Raw genomic sequence first — 17,877 nt, forward strand, 5'->3', positions numbered from 1 at the left:
GCTAGCGTCAGCCCGTTCCTCACCACCGACATCGGATACTCGCCCATTACCGATGTTCTCTAATCTCTTCACTAAATCAGTCGATTGACACCCACCTCCATCTCGAACTCTTAGGTCCGTTGACAACTTCACCACCTAACATCATCAGTCAACTATGCCGCCATCACAATGAACCTGACCCCATCTCCAAAACAAAAGCACAATCCCAAAAAAACCAATTCCTCTGAAATACCATATGAAACCTTCTCTGTCTCCCACATAAACCCTAGAACTAAGGCTTTTGTGGGTAATGGTTATGGTGACAATAGCTTGGAGGTTGACTAGTCGTGTGGCAAATCCGTTGTGCGATGTGATATTATGGGTATGGGTTAACATTTTGTATAGGGTGGCAGTGAGGTGGTGGTCAGGTAGGAGTTGTGAGGTCGTGAGGAGTGAGGACTAAGAAGCTGGTGAGGCATGTAGTACGGTGGCGGTGGCGAAGGTAAACGATGGTTTGATTTTTTTTTCCTGTTATTGGTGGTTGTTGGTAACATTCTGGGCTTCTGGCCATATGATATGATGATGGTGATGAATTATAGAGGTGAGGTGGTGATAAATGATTCGGATTTTTTATTTAGTTTAGGTAGGGAGTGTTTGACTGTTTGTGGTGAATAGAAGTATGGGTATTTTGGTCATTTAATTTTTTTATAAAATTAACGAGTCGGGATTTAAGTGAAATGATATCAGAAATGAAATACGGTGCTAATTGGATATATACTATGTAATGTAGCTGGTATGTTGTAATAAACGAAATACAGGGTGATAAGTTGTAAAATACGCTAAATACTAGGTGATAAATTGTAATTTTTCCCCATTTAAAACCATCAGTAACACGCTAAACATAATCCTAACAATAGGTCTTGGTATAGACGGGTGGGGCGAACAGACGGATAAAGACCTCTAATAAAATGGGAAGGGGGGACAAGGTGGGGCACCCTCCATGTGCTTCCCACTTTATGGCAAATGGGTATTTTGTGAGGGGAAGTGGTATCCGTCTATACGTATAGACGGATAGTGTCCGTCTATAATGAGAATTTGTATAATACTAATACCTAAAAAGAGCTTAGAATTGTTCGCGTAATTTTGGCTGGACTGTTCTACCCCTTTCTAAAAGTAGTACATCTCATTATTTTTCTCATTATTTTCGTGACACATGCTATAGACGTGTCACTCTTTCAACTCCCTTTTTCAGTTTCTCTCTTCACGGCTGCTCTTTCATTGCATAGTTATCTCTGCTTCAATTTTAATCTTCTCCAATTTCCATCTCACCAAATTCGATCATTTACTCCAAGCTTTTTCATCTCATCAAGAAAACCGATTATCAGGTAATTTAACATCAAAGCTACTTGTATTCAGGGAAATCATCTTCTTTATTAGGAAATTGTCGTGCTTTTTTTTATTTGGGTAATGTTTGTTTACTAATTCTGAAAGATTGCTCTTATTTTTTTGTTGATTTCGAAACAATATTTTTTATTTTATTACACAATAGATTGTCTTATTTTGATGCACACCATATGTTTGATAATTTTACTCAAAGTTGCTTTGTTTTAAATTTGATCATTATATTCATGATCTTGAGTTTACTTCCTCCATCCTAATTATTTGTGTACCTTTGCTTATAATACCCCTCTAAGATTATAAAAGGTTAACAAATGGCTGAGACGGAAGGAGTATTAATTTATATTCAAATGAACTTTCATGCGAGTTTACCTGGCCTGCTCTGAGTAACTAAAGTTTCTTAACATACATCTTGTTACTTTTATTGCATGTTTGTCTGTTTGAGCATTAAATATGAATGCTAATTTAGTGGAAAATGTTTGTTTCAAATTTGTAAACAGGGTTGCCAAGTAATGGCTTAATTGACTAAAATAAGTGGTAGAGGTGTTCAACTTAAAGCTTTCCTGCCTGTGCGCAGTCAGGTAAGCCTGATATAAACAAAATACTGTATTAATTAAATTTTATTAAGGCTGGTGTATTACAGATGACAAAGTTGTGATTTGGTTATTATATACGCCCTCTGTCCCGGTCATTTGTTATCCTTTTCCATTTTGGGTGTCTCAGTCATTTGTTGTCCTTTCTATTTTAAGAATGAACTTGATAAGTAATTTGATCATTCATACTCAATTTGTTCCACTTGTCATTTAGTTATTGGCCCCTTCCTCTTTTCTTGGCCTTTGTGCCAAAACCAAAGGACAACAATTGACCGGGACGGAGGGAGTACATGGTTTCAATTATATCAGCTCTACTGTTGTTTTTCCTTTCAATGTGTTGGTTTAGGTGAAATAATAGGGAGTATATGTATAGGTAAACAAATAATTGCGATGGACGGAGTTTAACAGCTTCTTGATGAAAGTTCTTTGATGTTCACTGAGTGTATTGATTTTGATGTTTTTTTGTGTAAAACCAATATGGGTGGGGAAGCTTTGACGTGTTTGTTAAGATATATGTGGTTACTTTCTTACTGCTTCAACTGCGAATGAGAACTAATTGTTGTGTTCCTTTTGAACAGGATTGAAGGAAGTGGGATTGATCTTCGTAGTAATCCAGGATACAGTAACTTTTCTGTTGTAATTCAATCTCAATGCCCATGTACAAATGCTCCCTCACAGAAATATGAGTCCTCGTTCTAAGGCTGTTACTTACACCTAAAATATTTGTCAGGTTAATCAAGTAATCATCTTCTTTTTTGTGGCTTCCTTTCATTAATTTTTTTGTTTCCTTAATATGATGTTTGTTCTCGGGATTTATGTGAATCCAACCAAATTCTTAGGTACTTGGTACGTCTCAGTCATTTGTTTACCTTTTTAATTCTTTGTAAGAGCTCTTTTAATCAAAGAAGATAGACAAATGATTGGAACGGAGTGAGTATTCGATACCTTTGATAGCTTCAACTGCATGTTTGATTTCGTAAGGAGCTTCTTCTTTGGTTGAAACTTCGAGGTTCATGATGCCACTTATAGAGTTATAGTCCGCAAACTGTCTCTCTCTAGCACACTACTAATAACCATTCTGCCTTACATATGTTGTATGAATTATTGACAAATTATTGTTTTTTCATTAATTTCACTTATGTTGTGCAACAACCTGTTCAGGGAACACGAATCCAGACGACAATTTCCGCTGTCATTACTACATCTCAAACGCAATAGTGAAGCCAATACAAGAGCAACATCATGTTGTTAATAACAAATATCAATTTTTTTGGTCAAGATGTAATGGTGAAGATGTAACAGTAATATTTTTGTGGAGATGTAATGGTATTTTATTAGTTACGGAAACCTTAAACGATGCAGCCCGAGCATCGCCGGGCCCAAAAACTAGTTTGTTAAAAGATGGGTAAGAATTCCGTGGACAATTTTCATTAGAGTTATCGTAGAAGCAAACAAATTCCACCGCCAAAACTTCACCTTACTTGATTTTTTTAATCGATTCATCAATTATTGCTCAGTGAAGCTCCCAAATAATCGTCAACCCCGTTTTTTTTTAAGAGTTGATTTTTCAATTCATCCATTAATGCTCACTGAAGCTCCCAAATAATCGTCAACTCCAATTAATTAGTCTATCCTTATATGGGTGAAACTAGCGGCAAATCTGGATTGACGATAAGATGAACGATGACGGAGCACCATCGAAGTAAGTTATTCATTTTTAAAAATTTTCATTATTGCTCAAATATTCTATCCTGATATGGGACAGTAGCCGTGCCTTCGTAGCCATCGTCTGAGCAATTGATTGGCGATGAGTTGACTGGTAAAGGAGCATTGGCGGTTGTCGATCCTTAACAAGATTTTCCGTCAGATTGTAAGTATTCTCTTTTATTCATTGATTTCAAATTCTTGCTTTTATTTTACTGTATTATTGTTACTGATCTCATGAATCAAGTCGGGTGCTTGATAATGCGACAAAGATAGCACGATTGCGACGTTAATGCCAAGTTTACTATATTTTTTTACTGGTCTTACGAATCAAGGTGTGTGCTTGACTGATAATATGATTGAATTGAAATTATGCTCCTTTTTTATTTTTTTATCTCCTAAATCAAGTAGTGTGCTGGAGTGTTTACAATACAACTACCCCAACAATATGATCATGATTTTGATGATGATGCATGATAACATATGATGCTGATGATGTATATGCTAATGACAATTTTAATGTGCTAACTGACGATGCTTTATTTCTAGCTAACTGACGATGCTTTATTTCTAAAATAGACTATAGACACGTGATACCTCTCCATTACTAGTCCTGTTAATTTTTTTTAAAAAAAAACGTGTTATTGAGCATGATCCGGGACAGGAACAGAGTATTCTAGTTTGGATAGGTATCCAGCCTTTGGCCTTGCTTTTAGCTCTTAGAAAGTTCAGCTTCCCTTTTCCTTTTAGAATTATTAAATCTCATATGATATTCCGCCTATGACAAGGATAGGTATCTGGTAACTCCGTATTTAATACGGATAAAGATTTCTACTGGCTCTCGGCTTTCTTCTCTTTAAATAGAGGTCATGCGCTTAAACTTTTCCATCTTGAAAATTTCTCTTCATTCATAATGTCTCAAAACTTTGAAAACGCTCTAAAATTATGGCTTGACAACCTCACGAAGGATGAAAAGGATTACGTCATCGGGGTCCAGCTAGGACCCTTGCTACTGTCATTGAAGTAAGTCAAGATATCCTTGGATTTTCTACGTGCTGCTGCTTTATTTTGGGATTTTAAAGTTCACGTATTCCGCTTTGGCGATCGTGAGATATGTCCTATGACGGAGGAATTTAGTGCCATCGTAGGATTATTTGTTCAGTCTTCTCCTGCCCTTCCTAGTCTTGATGACGATTTAAGAAAGGACTTCAGAGAATATGTACGCATTACCACTCGTCTAGTTGAATTTCTGAATGGTCGTAGGGTGATACTTTGCCGTCTGATTGCACACTTCACTTCCCCTAGCTATCCTGGGACTGTTATTGATTTCCGTTATAAAAAGCGGGCTTTGGTGTTATGCCTCCTCAACCGTTATCTGTTTGTAAGCCCTTCTAATATTTTCGGACATGGCTGCCTTCTAAGAGTAGTAAAGCACATGCACAATGACTGCTCGCCTATGCCTCTAATCTTAGCCGAAACTCTTCACTGTTTAGATACCCTACGGCGTAATCCAGAAGCAGCGTTCTTTTGTAGTCCCCTGCTACTTCAGGTAATCTCTTGTGTCATTCACATAACTCACACATATTCCTCCCTCATATTCCTTTTTTTCTTCCTCTTCTTTTTCTCGACCTGGCGTGGGTCATCTTACCTCTTTATTTATTTTATTTTTTCCTAACCTGGCGTGGGTCATTTTATGTCGATAAATGTTTGTCCTAGGTATGGCTACAACAGCATATACGACTAATTGAACGACCTCTCGATCCCATGTCTTATCAACCTCATAGCTTTGCTAGTAGACAAAGAGTTGTCAAAGGAGAGCAGTCACTTAGCTACTGGAGGGAATGGATGAGTAGTGGGTTTCCAATTCGTTGGACTATATCATGGTGGCACATCCCTGCTATGACTTCCCCGCGATACTCTATAGCTTACTATAGACTACCCGGTCTTACTCATTCCTCTTTTATATTTCCTTCTCGCTTGTTACGACAATTTGGGCGAAAACAACGAGGTCCCTCTTTAGACACTATTTCTCCTAGAATTTCTCCGATGACCCACTCTTATCTACGTAACTACTACCAATATTGGAATGCAAGTCAGTTTTGGACTGTCTAAAAGATTCTTGATTCAACCTACATAAGCCCTCATTATAAGGTCTGGATGACATCACACTCTGTAGAGGAGCGTGAATCAGCTCGTCAAGCGGAACGTAGGCCTCAACTTGATGATATTGAGGTGGGAGAAGGACCTGACCTGACTCGGACAAACTCTACGACTCAAGGCTCAAGTAAAGGACACAAAAGTAGAGGAAGTAGACGTCTGATTTGGAAAAGAAAAAAGGATTAGAATGACCTGGATGATCAGAATGAAACTAGAAAGAAGAGTACAATGGCTAACGAACCTAATGAGTGACGACAAGTGGAATCTAGAGTACTATAATTATAGTTGTAGCTTATTAGGATTTCAATAAGAGGATTATGAAGTCTACTAATCTCAAAAAAAGTGTAGGAATTTTTTTACTGCCATAATAGCTCTAGATATCGAATAAGAAAAACGAAAGATAGTTTCCTCGGATTAGTTGCCATTTTTTTGAAAACTCCTAATTGGGAGAGATATACTCCGTATATATCAACCTGGTTTGGGTTTTCATCCAAGTTTCCTTTTTCTGTTTTGTTTCCTTCTTTTTTTAGACCCGAGAGGGGCCCTATTTTTTTCGAGTTACTGCTTTCTTCTTCTTCTTGAACTCTTTTTTTTTTTATATATATTTTTGCGACCTTGCGGGGGTCTATTCTCTGGTTTTCCTTTACTGTTGGTGTTGGACTTCATTCATTTTTTTCCCTTTTTTTGGTCCTGGGAGGGGTCTTCTCTTTTTTATTTTTGGTTTACTTTTCAGTTTTTTTTTTTTTTTTCTGTGATCTGGCAAGGGCTTTCTTTTTTTATTTTTCTTCAACCTGGGAAGGGTATTTAACTTTTGAGTGATGTGTATCTCTCTCTTTTTTTTTCGCGACCTCGGAGGGGTTCTTTAGTTTTTTTTTGGTATACTTACACATGATATTTCTTCAACTGATCAAGATTGGTTAATTGACTGAATTAAACCCCTTTTATGTCTGTCAGTTGCACTGCCCCTCCTTTTAAATTCTTTTTAATTATGTAAGGGCCGGCCCAGTTTGGTTTGTGGTTTGAACTTGTTTGAACTTGCCTCTCGGGTCTCGGACCGGTGCTCGTATTTCTTTAAGAACTAAATCACCATCTTTTAAGTTCCTTGCCCTGACCTTTTTATTAAAAGAACGAGAAATTATTCTTTGGTATAACTGAACTTGGTTAAGAGCTGCTAGTCTTTTCTCATCTATTAATAGCAATTCTTCATATCGAGCTTGTACCCAATCCACTTCCGGTATTTGGCTTTCTAGCACGATTATGAGAGAGGGAATTTCAAGTTCTATAAGAAGTACGGCCTCCATCCCGTAGACTAGAGAATATGGTGTTGCTCCCATTGTTGTTCTAACTGATGTGCGGTATCCCCACAAAGCAAATGGTAGTTTTGTTGGCCAATCATGATATTTCTCAGTCATCTTCTCAATTATAGTTTTCACATTCTTATTCGCTGCTTCAACCGCCCCATTCATCTATGGTCTATACGTAGACGACTTACGCTGCTGGATCTTGTAATGTGTTAGTAAGGCAGCCACATCTTTCTGAAATCGGGAAGTGTGATCACTAATCAACTCATGAGGGACACCATACCTACAAATTATATTTTCGGTGATGAACTTGGCAACATGTTTAGAAGTCAAGGTAGCATAAGACGCTGCCTCAACCCACTTAGTAAAGTAGTTGATTGCTACTAATATAAATGCATGTGCTCCGGCTCCTTTGGGAACGATTTTGCCAATTATATCTATGCCCCATATCGAAAATGGCCAAGGTGATGCCAAATTGTACAACAATGAAGATGGTATATGCTGTGCATTGCCATAAATCTGACATTTATGACACCTTTTAATGTATTGTGTACAATCATGTTCCTGTGTCGACCAAAAATATCCTATCAGCATTATTATTTTAGCTAACATCCGACCGTTCATGTGCGGTCTGCAAGTACCATTATGCACTTCTTCCATAATTCTTTGAGCTTCCTTTTCATCTACGCATAAAAGGAGTACCCCTTGCTGAGACTTCTTGTATAACTTTCCTTGACTAAGAATAAATTGTGCTGCAAACTTTTTGATAGCGCGCTGCGTCTTTACATCAGAATCTGGCGGAAAGCCTCTTCTTAAATGGTAGTTCAATACATCTGTGAACCATGGTGCGTCATCACTAGCTGCTGTATCATCAAGGGCCATACAGTATGCTGGTTCCTCTCTTCTTTCAATGCATAATGGTCTATTTTCTAATTCATTTGAAATATTGATCATCGACGCCAATTTAGCTAGAGCATCTGCAAATTGGTTTTCATCTCGGGATAGATAGATGAACTTCGGATAGTCAAAATGCTTGAGAATGGTTTCGAGGTACGTTTGGTAAAGTGCCAGGCTCTCGCTTTTGACTTTCCATTTTCCCAAAATCTGATTTAAAACTAGCGACGAATCTCCGTATACCTTCAAATTTTTAATTCCCAAGGTTGCTACTGCATGAAGTCCTAATATACATGCTTCATATTTTGCTTCATTATATGTGACGCTAAAATCTAACTTGACTGAAAGAGGGGTATGTGCCCCACATAGTGAAATCAAAAGTACGCCTATGCCATATTCCCTTTGACTGGATGCGCCATCAAAAAATAACTGCCAATAGTCGTCATTAGTAAAAAAATATTTCCTCGTCAGGGAAGTCGTATGCTTCCGGTGTGTCTTCTGAAACGGAAAAGTCAGTTAAGTAATCAGAAATTGCCTTTCCCTTAATGGCATTGTGAGCCATAAAAGTAAGATCGAATTCAGCAAGCATCATTGTCCATCTTGCTATTCTGCTGCTAAAAATTGGCTTTTCAAATAGATACTTCAGAGGGTTCATTCGTGATACGACGTGAATTGTGTGGGTTAACTTGTAGTGTCTTAATTTCTTAGTGGCCCACACTAATGCTAGATAGGATTTCTCGATTGGAGAATAATTGGTTTCGTATTCCAGGAATTTTTTGCTCAGGTAATAAATTGAACTTGTGCTAACATTGCATCCATTGATGTCTTTGTTACTGTCAAGTATAAAAGAAGTGGTAGTCTAGGTCTTGGAGGGACCAGAATTGGAGGATTTTCTAAGTATTTTTTTATTGTTTCAAATGCTTCCTGACACTTCTCGTCCCATTCAAGAGATGCCCCTTTCTTCAGTTTCTTAAAAATAGGTTCACAAACCATGGTAAGCCTGGATATAAAATGACTAATGTATTGTAACTGCCCCAAAAATGCCCGAACTTGCTTCTCTGTTTTTTGTGGTGGCCTATTTCTAATTGCCTTGATCTTAGATGGATCAGCCTCAATGCCTCTATTACTAACAACATATCCTAAAAGCTTGCAAGAGGTAACCTCGAAGGCACATTTTTGTGGGTTGAGTCGAACGTTATATTTTCGGAGCCTATCAAAGAATTTTTGTAATGCGGTAGTATGACCCTCCCTATCAAACGACTTTACTATCATATCATCAACATAGACCTCCACCTCCCTGTGCATTATATCATGCAATATTGTTGTAGCGGTCCTTTGGTAAGTTGCCCCTGCGTTTTTAAGCCCAAATGGGATAACCGTATAACAATACGTTCCCCATTCAGTGACGAATGTGGTTTTCTCCATATCTGCCTTGGCCATTTTAATTTGATTATAGCCCGCGTAACCATCTATAAAATAAAGTAGAGCGTGACCAGCTGTGTTATCCACAAAAATGTCGATATGAGGTAGCGGAAAATTGTCTTTTGGACTTCCTTTATTAAAGTCTCTATATTCGACACACATTCTGTCCTTTCCACCTTTTTTTGGTACTGGAACAACATTTGCCACCCATTCCGGGTAGTTAGCTGCTCTTATAAAACCTGCATCTAGTTTCTTTTGTATTTCCTCTTTTATTTTAATGCCCATTCTGATTTCATCCTTCTAAGTTTCTGTTTTATTGGTTTTCCAGCAGGATATAGCGGGATAGTATGTTCCGCAATTTCTCTGTCTATGTCGGGCATATCTTGATAAGACAGGCAAACACGTCACGATATTCTGTGAGTACTTTAATCAAACTTGCTCGTTCTTCTGAATTTAGTGATAATCCCATCTTTATTTCTTTCTTATCTTGATCAATGCCTATGTTTATTAATTCCATTTTCTTAATTATGGATGTTTTATTTTCCCGATACGTTATTGCTTTTATTATGTCTTTTGGCAACTCATCGCCATTGGCAACTACACAATCAAAATAAGAAATGGGAGGGGTAAGAGAACCAGACAAATAATTAAAAACTATTTTATTATCTTTGGAAAGAACTACATGAAGGAGTAGATCACTAGACTCGAAATTTGAATTTTAACTAGAAATAATTGGGGAACTCCCTGACTCAGCATGAAAAGAAATAGGGTTATGCCCCGTCTCATGTAGAACACTAGACTTGATGACACTAGACTCGATAGAGGTATGGAAGGCTGAAAACCCTTGCTTGCTAGACTCGGGTTCAGACTCCGGTTCGGACTCGGCTTCCTCACACATAAGCCCTTCTCCCACACTGATTTTGATACTCTTTCCATTAGTTGTAGTCCACTTCCACGTTTTACGCTATCCATTCTCCATGTTATTGTTGCAATGGGTTGTGATTAGCTTAGTGGGGTCAAAGTGGTTGTCTTAAAGTGCCATGACAAAATGGTCTGAGTGCTTTATGGGTGCCTGTCCAAAGAGTAAACCAAAGGCATTATTATTTTTGTTTGGAATCCAATCTTCGGTTGGCATTTTTAATGGGAGGGGAGGTGCCTCATAAAAGTAACATTCCTCGAATATTTCATACCCGGGAACTTTCTGTTTTGTTTTTTCCACAAAGAATGGCTCTGAAAAGTTAAAATATGGAAAATAATCACCTTCTTTGACAAATTGTCCATTTAATGTGTGTGGATATGCAACTATTCTATGGCTTGTTGGTCAATCGTCTTTCTTAGCAGCTTTGACCTTCATCCTTTTCGTCAGTGCTTCTCTTATTTCTTTTTTGGATGGCTGATATCCTAACCCAAAGAGATCGTTCTTGATTTGGTTAAGTGAAGGGTCGGATGCCCTTTTAGGCGTCTTACCAAGTGTTGTCCCATGCATGTAGCCACTGTTTTTCATTACCAAGTTTACAGTACTGTTTGCATAATAGGGGTCAGTTTTTTTATCAATGGGTCGTGACTCGTATTCTTTGAAAGCGACCTCTTCGCTGAAACCCCAAAGGTCTACGTCATCTTCACCATGGTTAACTTGCAATACTAGATTGAGTGTGATTTCAACTCCAGCAGGTGATGCATTTAGAGTGATTACTGATCCTTGAATTATCATTTTATCAATGGGCCCAAAAGAAGACTGTACGAAGCAGGTATGTCAATTACCAGGAACGTGACTTTCTTTTTTATGGGTCCAGTTGTTATATTAGTTGTCAACAGTCCCAATATGTCTCTACGCGTGTTGTCATATGCACGAACTATTCGATTAGTCTTCTTAAAGTCTTTTTCATCAAAGCCTAAAGCTTGGGTTGTTCTGAGTGGGCAGAGATTTACTGTTGATCCGTTATCAACTAGTGAGAGGGGTACATATTTTTTGTTGCATAGTATAGTTAGGTGGAGTGCCTTATTATGTTTTGTCCCTTCTGGGGGTAAATCTTTATCAGAAAACTTGAAAACGTGATAACTGGCGTCTCTCTGTCCGTTGTTAAGTAACTAGCCAATTCAGCCAGAGTAGTTTTAGATGGGACACTCATAGTTGTTAATGCATTTAGGATAGCTTGTCTGTGTTCCAGCGAGTTACACAACAAGTCCCAAACAGTAATGTCAGCCTTTAGCTTCTTAAATAATTTAATGAGAGCGTCATCTTCCTGGTGCGTTTTTATTTTCTCCTTCTTTGTTGTGCATTTTTGTTTCTCCTTATTTTCTTTGTATAGCCTGGGATGGACTTGCGTCAGTAGGTTTATAGTGCCTACCTGAGCGAGTCAGTTGTTTACATTATTCTGGTCAGGTTCATTATCAGTGTTGTCTTCACCTTCATCATCTACCCAAATGTCCCATTCATCTTCTTCATCACTCACCCATAAACCCATAACATCAGATATAAACGGAGTTGGGTCAGCATAAACGGTGTCATTAGCTGAGATGGCCAGAACATCTCCGAGTGGATTTTTATTATTGTTTGGCTTTCGAGCTGCTTTGGGTAAAAGGATAGTGCGATTATCAATCAAATTTGTATGACATGCCTTAAGGTGAAGCAATAATCCGTATCGTGCCCTTTACCTCTGTGATATTTGCAATATTCCTTTTCTCTCCATTTTCGGACTTTTGTTGGCTGGATCCGGAGTGGGTCCTATAGGTTTTATATATCCTTCCTTAATTAATCGGTCGAGTGCTCATGATAAGCTCATTCCTAGATCAGTGAACTCCCTTCTTGGTTTTTGTTCCACGGCATTTACTGAATTGCCCCCTTTAGAGGTTGAAGCAAAGTTTTTCTTATCTTTATTAAAGCAAATCCAGGTTCTGGTTTTTGGTAGTAGACTCGACAACATCAACATCTATTTGTATACCAATATTGTTTAGCCGAGCAAAGGATTCAATGCCTGCGTATCGCAGGTGTGATTTATAGGGCTCCCGTAAATTTTTCACAAAAATATCCACATGCTCGGCTTATGGCGGTCTTTCGATCATTTGTGCAGCTTTACTCCTCCATCTTGCTAAGAAATCTGTAAAACCTTCTTTCTCAGTCTGTTTCATGACTTCTAAATCTCGCCTTGTGATTAATAAGTTTGCATTGCTAAAGTATTGTGTCAGACATTAAATTAGAAATGCGTATAGGATCTAGGGAGAAAAACCAACTCCGGGCTACATCTTCTGGAGTGGGAGGAAAAATAGCCGGAAAAACTGACACATCCACCTCTTTCAAAGCCATTGCTTGTACAAAACTCCTTGTGTGGTGAGCTGGATGCTCTGTACCCTTGAATTTTGGTAGGTCAGCGGTCGAAAATTTGGCAGGTAGCTTGCCTCGCATGTTTGGCATGTTATATTCAACATCTAGGAGGTCAGCATACTTCATGTGTCATTTGAGTAGTTTTTCCATGTCCTAGAGCTTTTTGATTACGTCATCCTCACCACTACTATCAGGGGCGAACCCAGGATTTTTCATTCGGTGTAGCAAAATTCTAATATTGATAATATTAAAAAAAATGTCAATTACAATAAAGATTAAATTATTTCTACACTATTCGACGAGCTCGCATATCTAAAAATTGCTTTACAATTTCATCATCTGTCACATTCATAAATACATCACGTTCTAGAAAAGTAACCAAATAATCATTTAGGTATTGATCGCCAATGCTATTACGCAATATATTTTTGATAAATGACATAGCTGAAAATGCACTTTCCACAGTCGTGGTTGCCACCGGAAGAACCAACACAAGCTTTAAAAGCATGTAAACCTTTGAATGAGTCAGATGCTTTATTGTTTCAACAAGTTTCATGGAGAGTTCATTAAGAGTTTTGAGATTCCAAAATCTATCGTCATTTTGAACATCATACTTGAAGGTATCACGTTGATATTCAAAATACAACAAATCTTTACGAGAAAATTCACAAGGGAAGAACTCGGCAAGTTGAAGGAGCTTCTTCGTATCAAAAGAAGAAAATCGATTTTGAGGATTAAAGCAAGACATACATACCAACAGTTCTTGAGTTTTTTCGTTAAATCGATCGTTAAACTCCGACAAAATTTGATCAATAACGCTTAAGAAAACCTCACCTCGAAAATGTTGAAGATTAGTTACTTCTCGTCGACCACGTCTATGTCTTCCTAGAATAACATACAAATCATCCATATTAAGAATATCAATGCCATTCTTAAAGCAAAATGTACTAACCTTTTCCAAGTGAGCATCCCATCCATTCTCTCTTATCCTTTGCAAAGAGCCTTTTGTCACATCCACAAGCTTTACAACATTCACAATATCTTGCTCTTTTTTTTGCAATGCAATGTTTAATTCATTTGTTACCCCAAAAATAGTCTTCTTTAAGAATTTCTTTTCGCTTGGGTGAACTTCCAACCAAATTCAACAAATTTGCAAGTGTTTCAAACAACCAACTACAATCATAATTCTTTTTAGCAACAGCAACAAGTATTAATTGGAGTTGATGAGCAAAACAATGAACATAGTACGCACTTGGAGATTCATTCAAAATTAAAGTTTTGAGCCCATTAGTTGAACCTTTCATATTACTAGCACCATCATAACCTTGACCCCGAACTTTCGAAAAAGTTAGAGAATATTTCATAAGTAACTCATAAATAGCTTCTTTCAATGTTAAGGACGTAGTGTCACCTACGTGCACAATACCAAAAAAATCCTCTCTTTCACTTGTCCTTTTTTATCAACGAATCTTAAACAAAGAGCCATTTGTTCTTTATCAGTTATATCAGTCGACTCATCAGCGAGAATACCAAAAAAATCACCATCGAGTTCTTTCACGATCTTCATAGTTGTCTCCATTGCACAAGCATTAAAAAATTATTTTTGAATTTTAGAAGATGCCAATATGCACTTTTTAGGAGCATTTTCTAAGACAACTTTTGTTATATTTTGATCATGTTGTGCAAGAAATTTCAAAAGCTCAATAAAGTTTCCCCTATTCAGTGAAGTCCCTTTTTCATTATGACCACGAAATGACAATCCTTGTAGTAAAAAAAACCTTGTAGTTTTAATAGAAGCTTCTAAACGAGTAAGGTATGCACTTTTAGTTGCGGTAGAATGATTTTCAAACCTTGATACTATGGAATATTTTTGCTTCTTGAAATTATCAAGATCTCTCATAGCATTATTGTGAGCGCTCTTGTGATTACCAACATGGTTATTAAAGGCATCAGTTCTACTCCAAGTTTTAAATCCATCACTAACAAAGGCATCACCTCCTACCGCATTATCTTTTTTGAAAAGATAACAAACAAAACAAAAGGCAGCATCTTTCGTTTGACTATATTCGAGCCAAGACTCAAAATTTTTAAACCACTCAGCCTTAAACTTTCGTCGTGCCTTGCCCATAAGTTTTTGAGGAAAATCATAATCTTTAGGTTGAGAAGGACCTCTACGAATATATTCCCTTTGGACTATTTCCTTATCATTAGGATGATAATCTGATATTCTTTTCCTCAAACCCGGATCATGTGGAAGCGATGCAATCTCTGTTTCACTGTACAGTAGAAGGTTGTGATGTAGGGTTTGAATTACCTCTCTCATGAGTTTCACCTTCTTGAGTATTAGCATTAAGTGGCGAAGAACTCTGGCCACTCGATAGAGTTGATTCTTCGTTTGATTTGGAAACCTTTTTCGAGAAAAAACTTGTAATTACTCCATCTCTTGTTCTTTTGGATTTAGAATCTAGAGTCATATGTCAAATAATGTGCAATTAGTCTACTGATTACTGAAAGTTCAAATATTAGAAACAAAGAAATTCACCAAAACTCTTCACTGTTTAGTAGAAATTAACCCATTACTACATGTCTACATTGTAAATGTCAGAAATTCACCAAAACTCTTCACTTTATTCTCATTTAAGATGCCAAGACGGTACTATCCGTCTTAAGTTAAGACGGCTTAAATTACCCCACTTGTTGCCATGAAAATGTCAAAAATTGTGTTTATTTACCACCATGTCATTAGTATTTTACCCGTCTTAAATTTAAGACGAATAGTGTCTGTCTTAAGCAAGACTTACGAAGATTAGATTTGTCACAAGATTCCAAAACAAGTCACTAATCAATAAGCAATCTACCATCTTACGGAGTACTTATCTACTTGACTACTTCCACTGCTAAAACAAATGAAGTAATTAACAATCTGCAATTTTCATCAATTTTTACTCGGCAACTTTTTGTCTCTTGTACCCAAAATCCCAAATCCCAATTCCCAACAGTTTCAATTTGCACTACAATTTTCATCAATTAACCAATTACTTAAATTCCAAAAATTAACCATCATTTTAATGAACCCATTACAACGACAGTCGACATTGTATCATTGTAAATCAACAATCATTCAATCAAACTCTTCACTGTATAGTACAAATGAAATTGAATTGCTAAAAGGGCAACATGACAAATAAGAGGTAGAAATTAAAATTACCTGGCGGATTTGTGGTGGTGGGGCGATGCGGCTGTGGTCCGATTGTCGACGGCGAGTCAGACGTCTGATGAAGCGGTGCTCTGGTGATGCTCGGGGTCGGATCATCCGCCATAGTGATTTGTGTTTGAAATTAAGAAATTTGAGAGTAAATTGAAAAGGTATGAAAGTTTTCCCTAAATTAAAAGTGATATTGTTCATTTGGTAATTAAAGATAAAAAAGGAAGTTGTAGAGATTAGATTTTGATAGAGGTGAGAATTCAACATAATTAACGAATTCATTCAACTGATTTTTAGGAATATGGGTGAGATAATTTAGGAATTTATTAACTGATTGGAGAAAGAGTAATAAAAGATACGGAATTTTTTTGTTTTTTCTAGTGTAGCAGTTTTTTCCATTATAAGGGATTTTTTTTTTGGTGTAGCATTTGCTACACCTCAGCATAGTGTGGGTCCGCCCCTGACTACTATCACCCTTGATTTTGTGTTCGATGGACGACAATCGGTTAGTCAAAATCGATAAAGCATTCTTAAGGTCTGTTGTAACACCCCACGGTAATTAAAAAGGTCCAGTGATAGGCTTAAATGACGAGTGCTTAAAGGGATTGGAAGTACTACTCATATCAACAAAGTGCACTTTCTTTTATGGTCATCCATGCAAAAGAACTCCAAAGTTAAGTGTGCTTGACTGGGAGTAGTCTTAGGATGGGTGACCTCCTGCGAAGGTTCCCGGGATGCGTATGAGTGAGGACAAAATGCGCTATAAAGGACCCGTGTTGATCTGTGGGCCATGTACACAGCCTGGTGAGCTATCATAAGTAACCGCTCCCGACCCGGTTTGGGCCGAGGTATTACATCTATGAGTGATTCTTATAGCGACATGGTTATTGGTGGTTGGGTTACTTGTACGGCTTGCGGTATACTAATTAGTCTTCATGTACCTTTCTCTCGTCCCCAAGCTGGAGTGACTACTAAGTTTGGATCTTTTTTACACCTCCCTATCCTAGATCATGATATCTTAGCTTTTAGAAAAGGATTTTATTTCTTTTATAACAGGACTGGAATGGAGTAAGTGAATGCACATGTACAACTCCCAATAATGAAAATTGTATTGCTGTATTAGATCTGAATGCAAGTGCCTAATAACCTCCTTTTTTTATGCTCTGGTACTACAACTTATGTACAGGTACTACTACTTATGTACTGGACTAGGAGTTATGCAGAGAACGGTATTATGCGCAAATGCCGACAGGAAATGCTTCCACTGCCAAGATACGAGTCCCAAAGTATATACTATATTCGAGGCAAATGTCGAACCACCTATAAGGCTGAACTAAGTGATGCATACAAGATGTAATGCAGGTATTGATTTTTTTTTCACACATTCATGATTGACCGACTCACATTCGAACAGACTAAGATGTAATAATGCTACATGCAATGGTTTATGAATGAATGATGACGTAGGACTGAAGTACTGAGTACTAATATTTTTTATTTCACTACAACAAATTGGACTTTGCGCCACGGCTAAATTCGTGGCGCAAGTATTAAATTCCCGTGGTTACAGGAGTTTGCCACGGAAAACCAGCCGTGACCCATGTGGCCGTGGCAAAATTTTAGCCACGGGAAAAACTGAAACGTAGCTAAACTTAGCCATCTTGCCACGGAATTTCCCGTGGCTAAAATATTGTGGCTTAACATATTTTCCCGTGGCTAAAACATTTATTAGATACAACTTATATCGTGGCCAAATATAAAAATTCCCGTGGCTAAAAATGATTAGCCACATGACCAAAAAAAGAAAATCCCGTGGCTACTCATATCTAGCCACAAAATTATAACGTGGCAAGATTTTTATTTCCCATGACTAGCATCTTAGCATGGAGTATTTGACTAAAT

At 37.6% G+C, this 17,877-nt stretch overlaps 1 long non-coding RNA gene across 2 annotated transcripts; it reads left to right on the forward strand.

The window, feature by feature from the left end:
- Window positions 1–2,912: 2,912 nt before the first annotated feature.
- On the forward strand, window positions 2,913–17,449 carry LOC141633873 (uncharacterized). 2 transcript variants are annotated; one of them, XR_012538621.1, is made up of 4 exons: window positions 2,913–3,672; window positions 3,739–3,840; window positions 9,777–9,864; window positions 11,117–17,449. It is a non-coding gene; the product is annotated as an uncharacterized LOC141633873 (long non-coding RNA). The 2 variants fall into 2 exon arrangements; XR_012538620.1 differs by having other exon boundaries at window positions 3,047–3,672; window positions 3,753–3,840.
- The last annotated feature ends 428 nt before the right edge of the window (window positions 17,450–17,877 follow it).

Source organism: Silene latifolia, chromosome Y (assembly GCF_048544455.1).
Source record: "Silene latifolia isolate original U9 population chromosome Y, ASM4854445v1, whole genome shotgun sequence".
NCBI classification, from domain to species: Eukaryota; Viridiplantae; Streptophyta; class Magnoliopsida; order Caryophyllales; family Caryophyllaceae; genus Silene; species Silene latifolia.